The sequence below is a fragment of the Perognathus longimembris genome, chromosome 9, assembly GCF_023159225.1.
Source record: "Perognathus longimembris pacificus isolate PPM17 chromosome 9, ASM2315922v1, whole genome shotgun sequence".
Classification (NCBI taxonomy): Eukaryota; Metazoa; Chordata; class Mammalia; order Rodentia; family Heteromyidae; genus Perognathus; species Perognathus longimembris.
In genome coordinates, this window is record NC_063169.1 from 30,395,405 (window position 1) to 30,412,848 (window position 17,444).

Here is a 17,444-nt window from a genome sequence, read left to right on the forward strand (position 1 = left end):
AAGCTTTTTTGTAGCATTCCTAGAGCTCGAACTGAGGGTTTGGATGCTATCCCTTAGCTTTTTGTGCTCAAGGCCATTGATCTACCACTTGATCCACACATAAATTTCTGGCCTTTTGCTGGTTAACTACAGATAAGAGTTTCACAGACTTCCTACCTTATTGGCTTCAAACCACAATCATCACATCTCAGCCTCTGAGTAGCTTGCACCAATGGCTCCCAGCCAGCTATAAATTCTGGAAGGCAAAGGGTGAATATTCTCCATGGTAGATATAGTTTGCAACATATGTGTTTTGGAATTCTGGTTCCCCATTTAGTTCTTCCCTTTGGCTTGAAGTTTCCTTGGTGCTTTGAATACGGCCTGTGAACATTAGCCAATCCTATTGCTTTGACATTCTAGGAGAACTTGGAAAGCATACATATAAGTTCAGGAATGAGAATAATGCCAGACTATTTGAACAAATAAAAGCAATTGTCTAACAACAGAGAACCCACATGTTTTTCTAGTTTTTCTGACTCAATTCAGATTAGTTTGCAATGTCCACTGTCTTCTAAAATTGGAAGAGTTCTAGTTTCTTCTCTGCCATACTTCTCATCTGGAAAGTTTGACAGTATTGGTTTTGAACCAACTGTCCTAAATAATACTACAATATACTGTTCAGTGAGAAGGTAAAACGCAAGAGTGGGCTGGGAAAAGAACTTAACAAGAAGGCTGCAACCACTTTAGAAGTGTAAAACTCCTTCCACAGGGGAGTTGGGACACTAAAACTTCCATCAAAGCACATGAAAATGACATCAGTGGTCTGTTATCCCCTCATAAATGAACCAGACCTAGGCAGAGACATTGAAGCAATGTAAGCCCTTGTCAAAGCAATAACAAGGTTTGACATCTGTTAAATCATTAAAGATACAAATAAAATGTCAACCAAGACGGAGGAAGGATGGAGAGTGCTGATAGCATGTATTAAGACTAAGAGTAAAAGGCCAGAAAAGAGGTGATTAATTCCTGGATTTTGGAATATCACTACAACATGTTGGCTCAACCTGCCCAAAGTTCTAAGTCACTGGCAACTACCCCGATAATAAAAACACGATGGGAACCTGTAATAGAGGGCTTTAGGGCTTTTAGTACTGGTATAGCTGTTTCCATAATAAGTGAATATCCTTTGGTTCCTCACATCCTCATCTTCCTTTAGACACCTTGTTTCAATTCTATGGAATATATTTCTCCCTGACCTCGAAGAGAACTTTTTCCTTGAAATAGTCCTACAAGAGAACAACCAAACATTAGCCTACAGTGCTCTGGTGTTTACACTTGATCGAACAGTAGAATCCATCCACTTTCTCTGTCTTTTTAGTCTAGGAGTATTCCGGTTCTGGAGCTTCTCCTTCCCAAGAAAGAGAAGCTTTTCTCTTCTAAATGAACAACAGAGACAAATAAAGTCATCAAATTGTTTTGTTTTCCTGAGCACAAAGAAATACTACATTTCCAAGATTACTCTGTATATGCATAGAGTTTGGGGGTGATAATTTTTTGAGATGGGGTCTTACTATATGTCTCAGGCTGCCCAGACTAGGCTAGAATTCTTTCTTTAGTACAGGATGACCTGAAACTCATGATCCCCCTGCTCCTGCCTCACAAGTGATGTGTTACAGGTATGCACTACCTCATCCAGCTTTGGAATTGACTTCTTGTCAATAAAAATGAGCAGAAGTCACAGCATCATGTCAAGATGAGGTGGCTTAGAATGGATGTCCTTTCCTCACATACCTTCTTCCTTTACTACAGAGAACTTGAAAATCAAGTTCCAAACAGTACAGCTCCATTGCTATTCAGAGACTGTTGATACCACCATTGGCAGTTGTTTTTAGAACTAATAAGTAACTTTGGGACTGTTGATATTTTCTCAAATTAATGGGGCTGGGACTTACACAAGTGTACTATAAGTAGACAGGGATGTATTTTCACTGTAAATAGATGGGGATGTACTTGCATCCAACTCAACTCAAAGAAACCAAGCTTGTCTGAAAGAGGACAGACACCAGCTTCCATTTGTGGGCACCTGGTGACTTGTCACAACTATGAAGAGTACTGTAAGAGAGCCATCAATCCATACTCCTGGATCTGCCTGTCAAAGAAAAGACATTTAATAAAAAGTTCCAGAGTACATTAGCACAGTGAAAGGGACTTTTGCTGCCTGAGTGGAAAGAGGTGCTGGGAAGAGTAGCAGGAGACAAGTAAGGTAGATGAAATCGGTAGGGCCTCCAACATACACTCTTTCTCAAGCCCTGTAATGAATAGTTGGGAAGACCATGAAGGCAGTACTGTAAGAGTAGCAGGAGCATCCTAGGATATATCCAGAGGCATCTATCTTCCTGGGAGGAAGTGCATGGAATCTGAGCCCGCTGGTCCTGGCTGCGACTATGATCACAATTGGTCACAACTGAATGGGCTTCTTGCAAGAATTCCAGTTTAAAGTGAGCCTAGGGCACGGAGTAATGGCAGGGCTGCAATCCTAATGACATCACTGGTAGAGGAAGCCAAGAAGTGGCTTTTCATGAGAATTCACAGTACTTTTGTCCCTCCAGATTTTCTCTATTGAATAATAGTCTAGTTCTATCTGTAGTTCTATTCTGAAATCTGCTAGTAGAAAGAAATTCAGAGGCATACACTTAATAGACTAATCTGTCTTCACACTTATTTCACCTTCCTTTACTTAGAAGAGCTTTAGGGAGTTGGAAAATGGGACCTCAAGCCAAACATGATAGAGAAACAGTCAGGCCTCTGTCACTGCACATTCCCAGGACTTGGTAAAACCATTGCTGATTGCACACCACATTGTGGGCTAGGGAGACACTGTTGAATACCCACTAACTAAGCTTAGGTTGTGGGCATTCCCTTCATGTATCTTTCCTCTTATGCCATCATAACACCTGTTCCCATTCTAACATGTTCTGTGCATTAGTTAAGGAAGGAAACTGGATATTTGTTCTGCATTATTCAATATATACTTGAATATAACAAGTACAAATAGGACTATGTGTTCTCCGGTTGACTTGAAGAGAAAATAGCAAGACTTGATCTACCAATGGGTTTCAATATCCTTATAGTTTAGCAGTCTTGGCAGGCAATAGAAGTTATCCTTTCCTCTGTTTCTACCATACTAGTGGATATTTTGGACAAGATGAGCATAGCTCAGTGGTAGAGCTAGTGATGAAGCCAAAAGCCTTTGAGTCCAATCTTCTGCTGCCAAGTCTGTGCTCATCCTGTTATATGATACTGTTCATAGAATTGTAGGGACATTTCAAGATGAAACAAATTACCTCTTGTCCTAGATTCTACCAAGCAACGTATACATGAGGCTTTAGAAATTAGCTTATAACCTAGCTGAACAGGTAGAATATGCAAAAAGAAAACCTTATATTTGTGTTTTTCCTCCTTCGTTTTCAGTGCTAGCCTTATAATGCTAAGAAAATTCTCTACATCTGCATTACAGCCTAAGCTCTTCATACTTGCCTTAAGATACAACTAGCCTTGAGTCATGTACTATAAAGGCTTAGGAATACTGGATTGATATTAACCCATTATCAACCCATGCTTTTGCAGGAAGAGAAAGATGAGAGTTCTAGAAGGGGAACCAGAAAGAACCTAGAACCTTTCTGGAAGTCAACTGTCTGGATAGTCTGAGGTGGTGGAACCAGGACAGAGTTTATCTTCATAAACTGAGCACCATTACTGGGCCTGTGCAGGTGCCATTTAAAGAGATCTTCTCAGGAAGAGGCAGGGTGAGGAAAGATGTAGGAAAACAGCATATCTTATTTGTGACAAAGTCCATAATATTTAGAACACTGACTTTGTGAAGTGACCTACAGAGCCCTAGTGCTACCTTCTCTATCAAAAATATTAAGATGTTTTGAAACTTAGGTACGCTATAACTCATCCCAACATCAAGGTGATCCAGACAGATGCCTACTCCACAGGCTGCTACATAGAGGCAAAAGTGGACCTATACCCTTAAGGATTGCCTCACTCCTACCTTAGCTTGTTCATCTTATCAATACACATTTCTTCTTCTCAGAAGCTAGCTTCATTCTTCACCCACAATTGACAAGTAGAGAAGATAAACAAGCTGTTCATCAATACTGACAAGTCTTAGAATTTAGACTTTGGTGTTCCTGTTTGTTCTGAGACATAGAAGTGGAAGTGTCAATGAAGGCAATAGTGAGAGGAAAATGTATAGCTCTGAGTCCCTGCATCAACAAATTGGAGAAATCTCAAACTAACAATTTGATGATGCACCTTAAGCATCTTGAAAATGATCACCAAGCCAAACCCCAATCCAGTAGATGGAAACAAATAATTGAAATCAAATCAGAATTAAATGAATCAGAATCCACAAAAAATCCATAGCAAGCATCAATAAAGAAAAGAGTTGGAGCTTTGAAAATATTAACAAAATAGACAGACCAGTAGCAAATCTGTCAAAAAAGAACACACCCAAATAAATAAAATCAGTTATGAGAATGGGAACATCACAACAGAAATGAACAAGATTCAGAACATTATAAAAGAATACTTTGCAAACCTTTATGCTAACAAATTCATGAGGGAGAAATGGAAGAATTTCCAGCAAATACTGATATACCAAAAAGATTAAAACCAACTAAATAGACCCATGTCAAGTATTGAAATAGAAATAAAAATGAAAGACCTCCCATCTACGCAAAGCCCAAGACCAGACAGATTGACACTTCAATTGTATAAGGCCTTCAAAGGAGAACTCACTCCAATACTCATTAAAATCTTCAATGAAATTGAAAGAGAAAGATCACTACCAAACTCTATGAGGCCAGCAGAACCCTCATCTCAAAACTAGATAGGGACTCATCTTCCTTTGATGAGTATGAGCTCCAAGACTGGCAAGGAGGAGGAGGAGGAGGAGGAGGAGGAGGAGGAGGAGGAGGAGGAGGAGGAGGAGGAGGAGGAGGAGGAGGAGGAGGAGGAGGAGGAGGAGGAGGAGGAGGAGGAGGAGGAGGAGGAGGAGGAGGAGGAGGAGGAGGAGGAGGAGGAGGAGGAGGAGGAGGAGGAGGAGGAGGAGGAGGAGGAGGAGGAGGAGGAGGAGGAGGAGGAGGAGGAGGAGGAGGAGGAGGAGGAGGAGGAGGAGGAGGAGGAGGAGGAGGAGGAGGAGGAGGAGGAGGAGGAGGAGGGAAAGGAAGGAAAGAAAGAAAGAAAGAAAGAAAGAAAGAGAGAGAGAGAGAGAGAGCGCTCTACACCCATTTCCTTAATGAACATCCATGCAAAACTTCTTGATAAAAGTCTGGCCAACTAACTTCAACAACTCATCAAAAAACTCATACACTATGATCAAATGAGATTCATTCTAGGGATGCAAATCTGGGTCAATATTTGCAAGTAAATTAATGTAATTCAACACATTATTAGGAGCAAGGACAAGAACCATATTATCATTTTTTTTTAATTTTTTTTTTTTTTTTTGCCAGTCCTGGGCCTTGGACTCAGGGCCTGAGCACTGTCCCTGGCTTCTTCCCGCTCAAGGCTAGCACTCTGCCACTTCAGCCACAGCGCCGCTTCTGGCCGTTATCTGTATATGTGGTGCTGGGGAATCGAACCTAGGGCCTCGTGTATCCGAGGCAGGCACTCTTGCCACTAGGCTATATACCCAGCCCCATATTATCATTTTTAAAATGCAGAAAAACCATTTGACAAAATCCAACACCCTTTTATAATGAAAGTTTTGGAGAAACTAGGAATCCATGGAACATTTCTCCATACAATGAAGGCTGTATATGACAAAATTACAGCCAACATTTTACATAATTGTTGGGGGAAAAAATTCATCTAAAATTAGGAATGAGACAAGGATGTCTGCTCTCTCCACTCCTCTTCAATATAGTATTGGAATTCCTAGCCAGAGCAATAAGGCAAGAGGCAAACATAAAGGGAGTCCAAATAAGGAAAGAAGTAAAATTCCCTCTCTCAGAAGGTGACATGATCTTGTTTTAAAAGAACCCCATTGACTTCTCTCCCAAAATACTGGAGCTGATCCAAAACTTTGGAAAATGTAGCAGGGTAAAAAAAATTAACCCACAAAAATCAGTATCTTTTCTGCATGTCAACAATAAGAAGAATGAGGCAGAAATCAGAAAACAACTCCTCCTGCGATTGCCTCAAAAAATAATAAAATATCTAGAATTTACTTTAACCAGAGATGTGCAGGGCCTCTATGATGAAAACTTTGAAAACCAGAATAGGTAAATTAAAGCAGATTTAAGGAAATGGAAAAACCTCCCATGCTCCTGGATTGGGAAGATTAACATTGTGAAAACGGCAATACTGCCAAAGGCTATCTACAAATTCAATGCAATACCCACCTATTTCCCAACAACATTCTTTAATGAAATAGAAGAAGCAATCCAAAAATTCATATGGAATAATAGAAGACCAGGAATAGCAAAAACAATGCTTATCAGGAAGAACAGTGATGGAGGAATATCAATACCAAACTTCAAACATATTATAAAGCTGTAGTTATTTAAAAAAACAGTATGGCCTGAGGACCAATGAAATAGGATCGGAGACCCAGAAATGATCCCACAGACCTATGGCCACCTAATCTTTAATAAAGGAGCCAAAAACATCAGAAGGAAGAATGACAGCCTCTTCAACAGATGGTGCTTGCAGAAGTGGCTATACACATGTAGAAAACTGAAGTTAGACTTTTATATATTACCCCACAACAGAATCAATTCCAAATATATCAAAGACCTCAAGGTAAGAGCAGATACCCTGAAAATAATATAGGAAAGGACAGAGGAAACATTAGGGCTCTTTGGCACAGGTCAAACCTTCCTAAATAAGACCCAGAAACACACACACACGCACACAAAAAAAAAAAAAAACAAAAACAAAAACAAAAAAAACAAAGAAAGGCTGGATAAATGGGATTACATTAAATGGCAGAGCCTCTACATGGCAAAGGACATAGCTAGCAAGATAAATAGAAAGCCCACATATTGGGAGAAGATATTCATTAGCTATACAACAAACAAAGGCCTCATATCTAAAATATACTGAGAGCTCAAAAAATTAACCCCCCCAAACACAAATCATCAAAAAAAAAAAAAAAACCCATCCCATTAATAAGTTGGGTAATGGATTAAAAAGTGGCTTCCCTGGAGAGGAAATAAGAATAGTCAATAGACAAATGTTTAAATATTCAACAATCTCTGTCCATAAAAGAAATGCAAATCAAAACCACATTGAAATTCCACCTCACCCAGTTAGAATGGCCATTATTAAGAAAACAGATAATAACAGATGCTGGCAGGGATGTGGTCAAATGGAAACACTACTACACTGTTGGGGGGAATGTAAACTGGTCCAACCACTCTGGAAAGCTGTATGGAGGTTCCTTAAAAGACCAAACATAGAAATACCCTATAACTCAGCAATCCCACTCCTGAGCATTTACCCAAAGGATCACAAACAAGGCCATACTAAAGCTACCAGCACAACCATGTTCATTGCAGTATTATTTACCATAGCTAAGATATGGAACCAACCCAGATGCCCTCAGTAGATGAATGGATCAAGAAATTGTGGTATATATACACAATGGAACTCTATGTTTCCATGAGAAAGAATGACATTGTCCCATTCGTAAGGAAATGGAGAGACTTGGAAAAATATATATTAAGTGAAGTAAACCAGACCCAAAGAAACACAGATTCCATAGTTTCCCTTATTTGTAACAATTAGTATATGCTTAGGGTAGTCCTAGCAGAGGATAATAATAGTCCAGTAGCTATGCACTTATTACCATATAAAATGATGCTAATCGAATGAACTCCATGATATGGAAAAAAGAGTTGCTGTTGTTATTATTACTACTCTTTTGTCTGTTTTTTCTTTTTTTTTTTGCCAGTCCTGGGCCTTGAACTCAGGGCCTGAGCACTGTCCCTGGCTTCTTTTTGCTCAAGGCTAATACTCTGCCACTTGAGCCACAGTGCCACTTCTGGCCATTTTCTACATATATGGTGCTGGAGAATCGAACCCAGGGCTTTATCTGAGGCAAGCACTCTTGCCACTAGTCCATATTCCCAGGCCTCTTTTGTCTGTTTTTAATGAACTACTTTCAATTATTTCTTTTGCCTTTCTTTTTTTTCCTCCTCTGGTTTATTCCCTGTTGTTTTTTTTATTTCTATACCTTTTGTCTTGTATATAAGTTTATCTAATTTGGGGAATGAAAGGGGAATCACAGAAATGGTGGGGCAAAGGGTGAACCATTGCAACAGCAGTACTCACTAGACACTATGTTGGAAATGACTCTTACAATGTGGGGGGAGGTAGTAAGGCAGAGGGAAAGTGGGAGAAAACAAAGGAGAGGGTAGCACAGTTTCACAAGAAATGTACTCACTGCTTTACTGATGTAACTGTAACACCTCTGTACATCACCTTTACAATGAAGTAATTTTTCTTTTAGGACGTGGAAGTATCCTTGCATGCTTTAAAGCCATGGAAAAGTAGGAAGGAAGTTAACAGTTGTGGTATATTAACAGCATTAAAGGCAATTAAGAGGCAACAAAAGCCCAGTACTTATCAAACATTTCTTATTTAGGTTGAAGGAACACATGTCAATCATCCCCTCACTAAGGAAACCAAGATCGAAGCATCATCTAGGGCATCTTTAACTACATAGCCAGTTCTAAGCCAGCTTGGGCTCTGTAACATATCCTTGAATTAAAAAAAAATAGTTGTCTTAGGTGTCTGGAATCTTTTTTTTTTTTTTAATTTTTTGCCAGACCTGGGTCTTGGATGGAGGGCCTCAGCATTGTCCCAGCTTCCTTTTGCTCAAGGCTAGCACTCTACCTCTTGAGCCACAGCACCACTTACAGCTTTTCCCGTTTATGTGGTACTGAGGAATCAAACATAAGCCCACAGAATACACTGTATCCATTTTATAAAGAAAGTCGGGTAAGACAGAAACAGAGAAAGAGAAAAGATCAACTACTTTGCCAAGACTGGAAGCAAAACCCTAAGTGAAGAAGCTATCCTGGAATTTGACTGTGAATTCCAGAGTTCTTTCTAATACCAAATTGTCTGTATGAAGTAATACCCACTGTGTTTTTCTATCTTCCCAAAAAGAGTACTTGTGAGTTTGGGGGTGGGGGGAGGGGAGGCAGGGACAATTAATTTCCCAAATGCAGCACCATGTGAAACATACCATTGCTGATGCTATATTGTCATCATCACCATGCTAAACTTAGGAAACACATTGTTCATTACAAGGGATTGTGTTTGATGAGGTTCATGCCTTTTTCTTACTCTTGCTGCTAGGATGCTTGCAGGTAAATTTAAAGGTCCTTTTTCATAACTGTCTTCTCTCCCACATGTATATCAGAGTTCTTGTTTTCTTCTCATTTTGACCCTGGATTGTGATTTAAATCTTAGCCAATCCTAAGCTTTTATTCAACATTTACATGTTTATTATAAGTATTCTCACAAGACATTCCAAAACCTTAGTGGAATAAAGTAAGGTATGTAGTACATTAAAATAATAATTCACCTAAGAAAGCCTTTCATCTGTTACATCATAGTGCTTTGAATGCTGTCGCTGAAAAATCTGAAGAAAAATCAAGACACCATCTGGCTGCCTTTGGAAAGACAGAGGTAATTCAGGTCTTTGATCTGCTCTGCACATGGGTTGGGAGAGAGAGAGAGGACCAAATCTCCCTGACACAGACAATCATTCGCTTTATTAAACAAGTGTCTTGTATTACACACAGAGAGCATGCATTATGGGGATGCACAGGAAAAACCTATGATGAAAAGTAGATACTGAGCATTTTGAGTTTTGAAACATTCTGGGTTTTGAAACATTAACATCACAGCTGTTTCCAATGATGTTTCTCTAAATGCAAGCTTATTTCCACAATATGCACTAAGTAACTTCCCTAAAATGTTTCATTTTTTAACTAAAATCTTATAAATAACTGTGCAACTGAGTCCATAACCATTTTCAATCACCACCACCCTATACACAGGTTACTTTGTACTCGTTTTCTAAGACTATTATTCAAGATGAGTATAGTTTGAAATGTGCAGAAAGTGAGAAGGGAGGGACACACACACAAACACACACACACAGAGACAGACAGAGAGAGAGAGAGAAAGAGAGAGAATCTAAAAAAGGTTTTAGGTGGAGTGTACTAGGATTGTAAATGGAAATGACAATGGAAGAGTTCTTTCTCAGTAAGAACTTTACTGGGAGTCTGTTCCAGGCCTTGGGGAAACTGAAGTCTAGGTTGAGTAGTTACATTACAATAAAACCACAGATATTCCTTAAAAGGTTCTTCCAATTACCTTTTTTAAAAATAATTGTCTTCCCTCTTATTTGTGTGGATGCTTCCTTTGGGTGGGGGGAGAGAGAAAGAGAGATGATAGATACCGGCAGGCAGGCAGGCAGGTAGGTAGGCAGACAGACAGACAGACACATACATACACATGTATTATACATATATCAATTGGATATATATATATATACATATAGATAGATGTACACATACTGCCACATATATACACGCATATAGACATATATACAGACATAAATGCGTAATAAATACACATATATGCATACATATACACATATACATATACATATATATGGCGATTTCGTTTTTCTCTGCAGTAGTTTGCCACACAGAAGCCAGAAGCCAATACTTCCTCTGGTGGGACTCCGGGAGGCCTCTTTGGGTCTGCAAAGAAGGCAACCTACAGAGCTTCCTTCCAGCCAGGATTAGGGTGGGACACAACTTTGGTCCCAGGGTGCAAACTTTTCCAAGGATGCCAACTGGAGAGGTAAGCATGGAGCCTGGCAGAGCCTGGTCCGCAGGGAGTGCCCTGGGAGGTTGCTCCCCTCCAGGCCAAGCTGGGACTGTACTGCCAATGGTCCCCAGAGGGCGCCACGTTCCGGGACTAGGTACCCCGGGCGAGCCCACATGCCCATTGCAATGCGGGTTGCTTGGGGAAACCTACTCTGACCAGCCCGTCAGGAATCTGCACCCTAAAATCTTTGTGGGCTGTTAACAGCTCATACCGGATAGTTGGCTGTCTCTCTGCCAATCCTCCTTCTCCCAGCGGAATATATTCTTGTCACCACCCAGCCGGCTACCCAGGAAAGGATTGTTTATCCCGGTTAGACCTTTGAGGATCTGAAAGTGGGGACATGATCTGGGTCACAAAATAAATATTTTTCAGAATCGCGGCGCGAGTGGAGCTTTGACGACCTCCCTCCCCTGCACCTTGAATCCTTAGAACCTGGCTGGCCTTGGGCCAGGGGGCCGGCGGGTGCCTAGGGCCGAGCTATTCTGGTTTAAGCACTGGGAGGCTGCCCTGGGCCAACCATCCTGTTGGTCAATGAAGGCCGAAAATGGCCACGCCGAGGGGAATTAGGAAGTAGGATGGAGCGCAGATCCGGAGCCACGTGGGGGTCCAGGCTCCCCGGGGCGCGGCCCTTTTATTTCAGCAGCCGACTGAATGGACACCCAACTCCCAGTGCTGTCGTCCGAGAAGTGGGGGGCAATCACTGGAGCTCCTTGCAGAGGAGATTACGTTTTCCCTCATTCTGTGTTCTGAACCTCTTTTCAAAGGAATTCGAAATGGAAAAATCCGGAAGACAATGAGAGTCCCATTCGCTCCCAGACTTTCACGCAATTAATGACTTTGGCGACGTCGCAGCGCACACTTGGAACCCACCGCGCGCTGGGTGCCCCGAGTCACGGTCGCCTCTTCGACAAGGGTGGGGGGCCAGTCCTGAGTCCAGGTTTGCGCGACGGTGAGGCCTGAGGGGTCTGGCTACCTGGTCGTTACTACCTCCCGCCGGGCAATTGCGTCTGGCCGCCCCGCTCTTCTCGGCCGGCTTGGGAAGTCACCCGGGTGCGGGCGCTGGCGCCGGCACGAATCCACAACCGGTGGAGAGCTATGAATCGCCACTCCAAGACAGACTCCACGAGTGCTGATATATTTCTTCTTCGCACTTACTGTTCACGAGAGATTCTTTGCAGGTATTAACAGAAACCCAAGGTCCTGTGACCCGATTCCCCGTGGCCTCGGGGCGCCAAGCGCCGCGGTGTTGTGGGCGGCCTGGGCTTCCCAGCTGAACTCTCCAGCTGAAAGTCCCCAACAGGTGGTGGTAAGAGCCTGCAGACCGCCATCTGGACGAACCTCCAGCCTTGCGGGACACACAAGCCCCACGGGGCTAGAGGCAGGCAGCCGCTCCGGGCGGGGCGCCGGGGGGGGGGGGGATGGATGCAGGCTCAGGGTGCGCCGGGCTCTCCGAAGGGGGCACGCGACCTGGAAAGCGAATTCACCGCGGGCTCTGACTCCAAGCTGCCACACCGGCGCCGCCAACAGCTTCCCGGGACGCCTTCCTTGATTTCCCATAAAAAGAATTTCATTGTTACTAGCTGAGACAAATGTCCCTTTCAAGTGATTTGTGCAATCAAAGGAGCTCCTCTGAGATCTAGAGAGTGGCGGCTAGTTATTACTTTTTCAATACCCATCTTTCCTAATTTGTCTATAGGAAAGACTTTGGATTTTTTTTTTTTTTTGCGCACACACACCTTATAGGAGAATTATTGATAATGGATTAATTAGAGGTCGCTTAGGTAGGACTTCTCTTCTTCCCTACCCTGACTCTGGAGCCAGTAGGATACCCGCTCCAGTCCCTCCACGCCCACCCCCCACAACGTGGAGTCCTGATCTCTAAAGTCGCTTTAGTATTGCAGCTGTTTATGTGGCTCGCCCAGGAGACTGATTTTATTCTGCAGTCACTCTGGAGAACACGGACGCTTTGGCTGGTTAATTTTTTGTCATTGTTCCTCATCACATTGAGATAGTTTGAAGTTCAAGGCGGGTTTTATTTATCACCCTGCACATTTGAAATATAGTCAGACATAAAAATAACTGACTCTGGGACTCTGGCGCAATATTGGAGCCGTCGGGGAATAATTTGGCTAAGTGACTTGGGCGTTTCACCTTCTAAACAGAAATGCAACTTTCAGTCAAACTGTAAATCAGATTGTCTTCAGGAATGAAAAAAAAAGTGCGCCAAAACCAGAAAGAATGGAAACAATATTAAAGAAAGTGCAGACACTGACCAAAGCAACACTAGCTTTAGAAAACCAAACTAAAATTTAATTTCAGGTGTAGAACGTCATCAGAAACACGGATTCCTGAATGCTTTACTGGCAGGAATTCTAGGATACACCCAGAAACTTAACTTTTAAAAGAGGTTTTTGCTTCGTTGTTACCCAACAATATGAAACAACAAATGCTACTTTAAAATATTAAAAACCCAAACTAGGAATTAGAGGCATGGCCGCCCAAATGGAAAAATATCAACCACACATAGACAAAGCCCAAGGAGAATGGTAGGCCCTGAGTTCAAGCCCCAGTACCTGCACAAACAGCCCAGATAACCTTCCTCTCAGGCTGGACTACTAGTAAGACTCTAATTATAAATAGAAACAGGAACTGGGATGACATGGGAAGGACAGAATAGAAACTCCAGAAGCAATCTACGCCTTGGTAAAGAAGAAAATCAGAAATGTCCCCACCCATTATTCTTGTTTCCAATTTTCCATGGATGGATGGAAAAGAATCTGATAGTTTTGTGTTTTGTTTTTTTTTTTTTTGTTTTTGTTTTTTCTGTGCCTCTGGGGTTCCTCTCCCACCCATCTGAGAACCCATAATACTAAGGTCTCGGTTTCTTACCGCCTCCCACAAACCCAAGGTCCAGAGGAGCTCTCGCAAAGCAGGAACCAGAAAAGAACAGAAAATGGATTCATGCAACCCTTCCACAACTGATCACAAAGGAAAATCCAAAACACAAGCAAATAAAACTTCTGCTTGAGAAGCACGCATCTGCTATTATTTTGCATTATTTCTCCCCAAGTAAATTTCATGGGGTGGGGAGGAGGATGGGAAAGCACACCAGTCTTGACTATTCCCCTTCTCTCCATTGTGGAAACTTACGAATAGTTTTCTTGAAGTCAACCCTCAAGGATTTACCTATTTGGGGGCATTTAAGCGCTCAAGTGAGAGGGAAAGCGCGCGCACACACACACACACACACACACACACACACACACACACACTTCTCTTTAAATCAAAATAATTTACATGATTAAAACATCTCTGAATAAATGGAAATAAGAGAGAGCTGTGACTTAAAATTCACAAAATTAAAGTTGAAGGTAAAGATAATAGAGGGGCTTCCTTTACTAAAGTAGATGAGTTCTTTTACAGTAACTTAGAAGGTATGTGGGAAAATATCTTGGTAGTAGATAGTATTTAATACCCATCGATAGCACTAAATAAGCCATTTATTGGTATAATAATCAAAACATAATTTCAAAAACACTAAATGAAATAAGATTAAAATTAGTATCTTAATGGGGAAATGATTGCTGCCTTCTACCCCATCCATTCCCACTCCCCCAGGAAGCGCCAACAATGGTGCCCTCCCCAGTTAATCCACCCTCAGCCTCCCCAGCCTCTCCCTCCCTATCACACTGCCCGAGCTTTGTGTCCACCCAGTGCTGGGTAAGTAGTCCCCTCCCCGCTCTAAAACCAAATTGAACTGGTGCATAGTCATTGTTGATCAGGTAGCTTTTACTTCAGTCCTAAGCTGGCTTTGGTCAAATTGATACTTCTGTTTCTTCAGAAGGACAACTGGATAAATGCAATGCAGGGCACTCTGCTCATGGGCACCTCCTGTATTGTAAGTAATCCTTTGCCAAGAGATGGCCCCAGAGCCTTTCAGGATAACCAGCAATGGAAATACAAGGAAAATGCTTGCCTTTCTACACGTTTATTTTTATTTGTTGGATGTTATTTTTTTCTTTGCTTTATTTCTAATACATCAAAATGACTTCTTTCTTTTAGAATCTCAAACCACAAATATCTCAAAAACATATATTTCAAAAAGTAAATCTACAGATGTAATACATACTGTGAACCCTATAAAATGCGTTTACAATGCTGACTTAAAGAAATAAATTTATAACTTTCATATGTACCTTCCTTGTGCAAGAGGCAACTGCCATATGTTTCCGACTTCCCTAATTCAACTTTCCTGCACATCTGTAGCAGGTAGTGAGTGATTCTTAAAGTACATCATATGGAATTTGAGAAGAAACCTATACCAAAGACTAAAAGTGAGAGACATAAAAAAAAGCTCAGTCTTTGTAGAAATGCTAGCCATTCTAAATTTACATTACTGAATATGCATGGCCTCAAATACAGTGCATGTACTTCCTTTTTTTCATGTGAATGAATTTGGAAATACAATTTTCTGCCTGCTGAAGGTTCTTTATAAGTATAATATCAAAGTATAAACTATTCAGTTGAGTTCCTCTTGTTACTAGCCCCTTTAACCTCTTGCTTGAAGATATTTCTTCCTGAAAATCCAGAATAGCTATTCTATTTGAGACAAAATTGAAAGTTTTTAATATTGAAAAGGAGGGGAGGACCCTCACTCAAGTACATTTCTCACTCAAAATACATTTCTTAAAGGAGAAACGAATTTGCCCAATTAGACATGAAACAAGCTTATATACAAAAGTGATTCTTTCTTGTCAAATTTTTGCCACATGCTTAAGTGTAGTGTTTGTTCTTGATGTTAATACTATTTTCAGTGACTCACTCCCCCCTCCAATTCTAGTGGTATCTTTAATCAAATAAAAAGTCTTGTCATTCATCTGAAAATGAAATGTCTCCTCTGTCAGAAGAAAAACATGAGTAAATTATATTCATACTCTTCATTTTAAATCTCTCAGCAGATTATATGAAATGTGCACAAAATTTTCACTAAAAGTTTTTCCACTTATATAAAATACAGGAAAAGTGCCCAATTTCCTAGGCAACTAAAGAGGATATTAATTTTTCTCATTGAAAGTGAATACTAAAGCCCAGAATGGTGGCTAGAACCCTGTAGTCCCAGCTACTTTAAAGGCAGAGGCAAGAGGATCATTTGAGCTCAGGCTTCTGAGGCTAGCCTGTGTTCCAAAGCCCTCCTCTGAAAAATAAAAGAGGGAGAGAGAAAGCCAATAATAATTTAAGCAACAACAACAACAACAAAAGAAACCCTAAACACAACACTTAGTCTTTCTTAAATGGTGCCCTGTTTAGTTTCATTTTCAGTTCTTATGTATAGAGAAGCAAAAGAAAATGAACTATTTAATTCAAAGAATATGAAACTATGAAATTTGCGCAACAAGTCGACCATGATTTTATACAGCATAGATTACTAGAATGTCCATTAGCTAGTTTGAGAATATTGCTTAAGTTTCACATTCACAGTCTTGGTTTATACCTAAATTATCTTGTTGCAGTACTGGTATTAGCATACCCCGTCACCTGTCTTGTGGTATTTTTTTACTTCTTTTTTTTTATTTTATTATCCTTTTCAACCTGACTATTTTGGATTAGATATTAGTGATGGAGGTCATGTGGCCTTCTCCATCATTTCTGCCGGTGACCTCTCATAGATAATGGAAGTGAAAGAGGAGCACAGGGTAGAGGCAGAGGGTGAATACAGTGAATTGCATCAGGGTCTAAAGGAAATCTTACTAAAAACTGAACCGGATGAGAAAAGATTCATCTAAAGCAGGTGTTTTCTTCTGGATGCCTGGCAAGCCATTTTCTTCCTCAGTCTTCTGTGTGCTGAGTTAGGAAGACCCTCCTCTCCAAGGTAAAAAAACAAAACAAAACAAAAAACTTGGGAGATGAGGAGAGATGGATAAAGACAGGCTTACCTTCCAACTCCACTCATTTGTCTCTCCCCAAATGGAGCATCTCTTCAGAAGTCTAGAGAAAGGCATATTGACTGAAAGAAAACTCAACATTAGAAGAGAAATTGAGTCTAAGCGTGGGGTTTTTCTAGGATCCTTAAATAGTGGGCCTTGGCCTCAATCTAAGCAGTTGCGGGGGGGGGGAGAAGGAAGAAAAACTAAAAGACAAAACAAGTAAGCAAACAAGTAAAGAAGGGTGATTAACCTCGTGTGGTATTTGTCTCGGAGCCAGCTACCGGAGCTGCCAGGGATTCAGTCTCTGATCTCCTCTTCCTCCCAGCCTGGCTTTGTAGCCCTGGCAGCTTTAGACCTGGCAGGAATGAGGTCCCGGGGAGCTCCTGCTGCCTGCATTTTCTCCCCTAACCCTTGTAAATGTGTGCACGTTGTGATTATTGTTCTCATTAACCCAGCTAAAGGGAGAGGCAAAAGAATGAGAGGGAACCTAGGTCTTGATTTCTGATGCTGCCTGGAGATCAAAGCGGTGGTGTCTGATATTAAAACAAGTCTCTTCTCGGATGAAATTACGAAGAAATAAATAACGACTTCTCCTGGTGTTTCGGCTTTTCCCTG